The sequence below is a fragment of the Microtus oregoni genome, unplaced genomic scaffold (genome assembly GCF_018167655.1).
Source record: "Microtus oregoni isolate MIOR12 unplaced genomic scaffold, Mior012 000108F_ref0000382, whole genome shotgun sequence".
Lineage (NCBI taxonomy): Eukaryota > Metazoa > Chordata > Mammalia > Rodentia > Cricetidae > Microtus > Microtus oregoni.
The window spans coordinates 591,456-597,653 of NW_024544726.1; positions in this window are offsets into that span (position 1 = coordinate 591,456).

Consider the following 6,198-nt stretch of genomic DNA (forward strand, 5'->3'; position numbering starts at 1 on the left):
CAGCTAGACAGAGACTTCTCAGGGTTCAAGGCATTGTTCATTGGGATTTGAGCTATATGAAGTCCAGCATATGCCCAGCATACCCCGATGGCTCTTGGCTGGCTATTGACTTGGCAGGAAATGTGAATTTTTCTTTCAGCTCACCCATCGAAACACAAGCATTCTCCCTCCTCCCCTCTGCCGCACAGCCAAGGCCTCTCATCGGCTCTGACCTCCATTTTGTGCTCTGCTCAGCCAGCCCCACATGTCTGGCGTCTTCTGCATTAGGCCTTCTCAGTGTGCTTTTGACAGTTCTTGTCATTGCTGTCGCTCTAATTTTAGATTTGTTGACAGTGTTAGGGACCCAACTCGGCCTTACACCAACTAGGCAAGCTTTCTAGTACTCAGCCACACATACTCAAGCCTTTGATTTCTTTTTTTTTCTCTCTCTCTCTCACTCTCTCTCTATCTCTTTCTTTTTGTTTTGTTTTTGGAGATAGGGTTTCTCTGTAGCTTTGGAGCCTGCCCTGGAACTAGCTCTTATAGACCAGGCTGACCTCAAACTCACAGAGATCTGTCTGCCTCTGCCTCCTGAGTGCTGGGATTGAAGGCGTGTGCTGCCACCGCCCAACAAGTCCTTGGTTTCATGAGTCAAGGCCTTACTACATAGCCCAAGATAGCCTCCAACTCGCCATCCTCCCGCTTCAGCTCCCCGAGTTCTGGGATCACAGGGCTTTGCTGCCGTGCCTGGTCCCAGCCTGCGCTTGCATCAGTGCCCTTTGTCGTGTGTACTGGACTGAGTGGGGATAACACACATGACTGGCTAAGTAAATGAGTGTAACTGTTTCCTGTCCAGTGGCATGGTCCAGCCTTCGAGAAAAAAGAGCAGCAAGAGTGTGAGGCTTGGTCCAGTCTCCTCCCCAGGGGCACGCGTGCCTGCTCTCCCCTGCAAAGCCTTGCTTTCTTCCTGCTTCTCCTTATTTTCTTTGTCTTTAAGGCTTTTATGGCCCAGCATTTGGCCCTGTTTTAGTGCGTTCTCGTTATGATTGATGCTGCTTTTACTTGCTATTTACCCACGGCACATAAACATGCTTAAGTTTCCCCTGTCTTAAACAATAATAGAAACTACGAGCCCTTAGCTGACGCTGTGTGCTCTGGTGACTGTGAGTTTGCTCTCTGCTGTCTGGCATGAGCTCTTCAGAAGTCATCGACGTGCTCAGGTTTTCTCCGCCCCATGGATCCTTGCCTCTCCTGGCACGCTTGCTCTAAGTGATGGGCAGGAGCTGGAAGCCTTCAAGGACTATGGGAGGAAAGGCGTGGGGAGCTCAAAGAACTTCGTCCCTGGGACTTTTCCCTTCTCTCTTTGGCATGCAGGACTTCTTCCCACCAACTGACTTCCAACTTCTCCAGAACCTTCTATGGGCAACTGCTACCCTCAAGGAAGGTTTCTCCAACATCCTCTGTGTTGTTCCAGTCTGGAAAGTTCAGGGAAGGGCTCTAAAGGGCCTAGCATACACCAAGGCCCAGTGTGCACCAGGCATCCGCTGCTGGCTAACTCCTAGTGTAAGCCAGCTTTCTGTCACAGTAACCAAAGACCTGAGGCATGGCTGGAGAGATGGCTGCATGGGTAATGTACTCGCTGTGCAAACACAAGAACCCGAGTTCAGATCCTGGGGCCCACAGGAAAGCCAGGTGTGGTGGAGTGTCTGTAACCCCAGTGATTGGGAAACAGGTGGATCCCAGAGGCTTGCTGGCCAGCTCCGGGTTCAGTGAGAGAGCCTGCCTCAAAAAATAGGGTGGAGAGCAATAGATGAGGACACCCAGTGTCAACCTCTGGTCTCCACATGTTCACACACAAGCACCACACACACACACACACACACACACGTGCATATATATTGCATACACCACACATACAAAAGAAAATCCCCCACAAAATATCTAAAATAATTGATTTATAAAGAGGAAATGATGTCATGAGTCTACAGTTCCAGCACTTGAGGTGGACACAGGAGGAATTCAAGTTTAACGCTCACCTATTTTATATAAATCCCTATCTCCCCAGCTACAGCCCACCTGCTGGGCCCACTCCTCCAGCTGTCCCTCTCTCGCCCCTGCTTCTCCTTCCATTGCTGCTGTCCCCAAGGCCCTTCCATCCTTCTGCTTACCCAAGCACCCTGGATGACTTTAATCCATGATTCTAGGGTGTAGGCATGTCCTCAGTTCTCTTGCCTCTTGCTAGGTCAATGTATTGAATAGAGTCTAACCCTCCAACACTTTCCAGGAAGTGAGCACACAGCCTCCACCCAGCTCACAGCCTCCACCCAGCACACAGCCTCCACCCAGCACACAGCCTCCGCCCAGCACACAGCCTCCACCCAGCACACAGCCTCCATCCAGCACACAGCCTCCACCCAGCACACAACCTCCGCCCAGCACACAGCCTCTATCCTCCCTGGAGTGCTTCCTTCAGTGGCAGACCCGCATCCAAGAACTGTAGCGTCTTTCTTTCACAGAACTCCTGTGACTATGTCAGCAGCTCCCTTGGTCACTCGCAGCTTTGTAGGTCCAGATGGGCCAGTCAGCTCCCCTTCCCCATTCTTGCTTCTTCCCTCCCGCTGCAGAAGTCCCTGTAAACTACCCAGCATTCCAAACTCCATTTCAGTCTCTGCTTCTGTAGCCATGGGCTTCCCAGCACCCCTTGGAGGGTCCTCAAGGGATCAAGTGCCAGAAGCCTATGGGGTAGCTGGCTGGCTGCAGCTCCCCTGTCTTGATACCCCACGCCCATGCTCAGATTCTCAGAATCTACTAAAATCTATTCACTCTCAAGTCCTAGTCTGTCTTAGGGACCATCCAAACCCAGCTACCAGGATTATGAAGGCTGTCTTGTTAAACCCCAATGTTTTGGGGACCTAGGGAGAAGTCTCAGTCAGTAATGCGATTAGCATGCAAGCACAGACCTGTGTTCAATCTTCAGGATCCACACAAAAAGGCCAGGTGTGTGGCGCATCCTTGCAATCCAGCACTGGGGAGGCGAAGACAAGCACATCTCTGGGGCTCCCCAGCTAGCCAACCTAGCCTAATTGGTAAGTTCCAGAACAGTGAAAGACCCCCCATCTCAAAAACTAAGCTAGGTAGTGTCTGAGAAGCAAGGCTGAGATTGTTCTCTGACCCCCACATGCCCCCACGTGAATATACGCACGCGCACATATGCAGCCACACCAATGCATGCACACATGCTGGAACACACACACGTTCTGGGCCACATCTGCAGTGTGCGCCACTGTGACCCTGTGCCTTGTTTTCAAGTGGCTTCCTCTCAGAAGTTCCTGGATCTCTGACTGCCTTTCCTGCTACTCTGTCCTCTGTTGTTGCTTCTGCCAGCCCCCAGGTCACAGCATCCAGCCCAGCTCAGGACATCACAGCTGCTCGCTCAGAGTCTCCCAGTGGTGACCTACACGGCTGCTCTCCTGCCCAAATAGCTCTCCTGAGCTCCGGGGCCCCTTGCTATGCCTGACTGGGTCCTCACATCTCTGCTTGACAGTTCCATAGCACTTGAACCACTCCTGGAAACCTGTCCGCCTCTGTCTGAGCCAGCTGCTCCTCAGAGTTTCCTTCCTGTGAGCTCTCCTGCATCTCGATACCCTCGGCAAATAGCACTACAATTGGTTGCCTGCAAAGCCAGGTATCCAGGAGTCACCCAGCTTCCATCGGGTCTCCTCTCTGCTCCTCCTGCACTGAACTGTCTGTCCCAACACAAGCCTACCTGTGATGACCAGTGTTGACTGTCAACTTGACAGGATCTACAGCTGCCTAGGAGACAAGCCTCCAGGAACACCTCCAAGGGACTGTCTTGATTAAGTTAGCTGGCCATGTTTATGAGGGATATTCTTGATTGGGTAAACTGAGGTGGGAAACCCACCCTAAAAGTAGGTGGTGCCATCCCCGTGGCTTGGGGCCTGGACTGCATGGAAAACAAAACAGAAAATGGCCCGAGCACTCACGTTCGTGCTCTTAGCTTCCTGCCTGTGGATGCAGTAAGGTCACAGGACTCCCCACCATGTTGAACGATACCCTTGAACTGGGAACAAGACAAACGGCTTCTTAAATTGCTTCTGTTTGGGGTACTTTATCACAGCAACAGAAAGCAGTGACTGCACACCCCCACCAGTGTTCCCATTCTGTGGTCTTCTCTCCAGCAGCCACTTGGCCTTGTATAACCCATCTCTCCTCATCTCGGTCACTGCATCTGTAAAATGGGTCATTAATAGCAATACCCACTGTCCAATTCCTAGCATCACATAAACAGCTGTGGTAGTGCATACCTGCAATCCCAGCACCCAGGAGGTGAAGGTAGGCTCAGAAGGTCAAGGTTGTGAACCATATGAAATTCTGTCTCAAAAAAAAAAAGATAGCAGCATCTACTCTATAGGGTTGCTGCTGGGTGTCAGGGGTAGTGTGGGTATCAGGGGCTTAGACGAAGAATCTCAGTACATTTTGTGCTGCTAGACCAGAATCCACAGACTGAGTTACTCAAAAAGAAAGACATGAGAGTTGTGTAGTAGCATTTCATTTCTATTTTAATAAATAAAGCTTGTCTGAAAGTCAGAAAAATAAAACAGCCAGCCACTGGCTCTTACCTCGACCTCAGTCCGAAATGACGACCCTGCCTCCAGAAATCTCAGAATGAGACTGAGTCTAAAAGCTGTCTCCTCCTGTTTTATAATCCTCTCTAGTGCTGGGATTAAAGGCATACATTGTCTGGTTTCTATGGCAACTAGTGTGGCTACTGGGATTAAAGGTGTGTGTTACCACTGCCTAGTCTGTAAGGCTGACTAGCGGGGCTGTTTTACTCTATGATCTTCAAGCAAGCTTTGTTTATTAAACTACAAGTGAAATGCCCCTGCAGAGTTGATTCAGTGGTCAAGACTATTTACTGCTCTTTCAGAGGACCCTTGATCAGTTTCAGCACCACATGGTGGCTCACAAAAACAAAAAATAAAACATATTTCCCCTAGTACCCCAGTCTTACCCACTCTTTGGGAAAGTGTGGGTACCTGGAGGAAGATGAAGACAGTGGCCATGGATAGATGGACAGACAGATGAACAAGTAACCTCCTACCTTCGGATCTTGCAGAAGAGCGTGGCTTCTAAAGATGGTGTGAGCACAGATGCAGTACAATATGGAAAGAGAGGGCCTATAAGAATGGTCAAAAGAAATGCCGGATATATGCCCTTAATCGCAACACCGGGAGGCAGAGGCAGGCAGATCTCTGTGAGTTTGAGGACAGCCTGGTCTACAGAGCAAGTTCCAGGACAGCCAGGGCTGTGCAGAGATACCCTGTCTAAAAATAAAATAAAGTAAGACAAGATAAAGAAGGGTCAAGGGAGAAGCTGGGCAGTCAGCAAAGAGCTTGTCATGAAAGTATGAGGACCTGAACTGGCTCCCCAACCCATGGTTTTTGTTGCTGTTGTTGCTGCTGCTGTGACTGTTTGACAACCCGTTATGATGGCATACACTCTAATCCCAGTCCTGGGTGATGTGGGATTCCCCTCTGTATGCTGTGAATACCATTGGTGAATAAAGAAACTGCCTTGATCTGTTGATAGGGCAGAACAGAGCTAGGCAGGGAAAACTAAACTGAATGCTGGGAGAAAGAAGGCAGAGTTAAGGAGAAGCCATGTAGCCCTGCTGGAGATAGATGCTGAAACTTTACCCCGTAAGCCACAGCCTTGTGGCGATATGCAGATTAATGGAGATGGGTTAATTTAAGATATGAATTAGCCAGAATTAAGCTATTGGCCAAACAGTATTACAAATAATTTTTTTTTTGTGATTATTTTGGAGCTGAGCAGCCGGGGAACAAACAAGCAGCCTCCATACAACACCTAGGAGGTAAAGACGGGCAGAGTCCTAGGGCCTGCTAGACAGTCAGTCTACCCTACTTGGTGAATTTCCTGCCAATGAGAAATCCTGTCTTGAAACTAAAAAATGGATAGTTTCAGAGGAATGACACCCAAGGCTGGTCTCTGACCAGCACATGCATAGGTATACACACACACTCAGGGTCACAAGAAACAACAAAAGCAACAATAAAGAGCTATCATTATTGAGTGTTGCATGCTGTGATCTGTGTTTGGAAACTTCAAGCTCAATTCCAAAGTATTGGGAGGTGGTACCTTTTGTGGAGGAGTTCAGTTTTCACCCAGGGATTAACA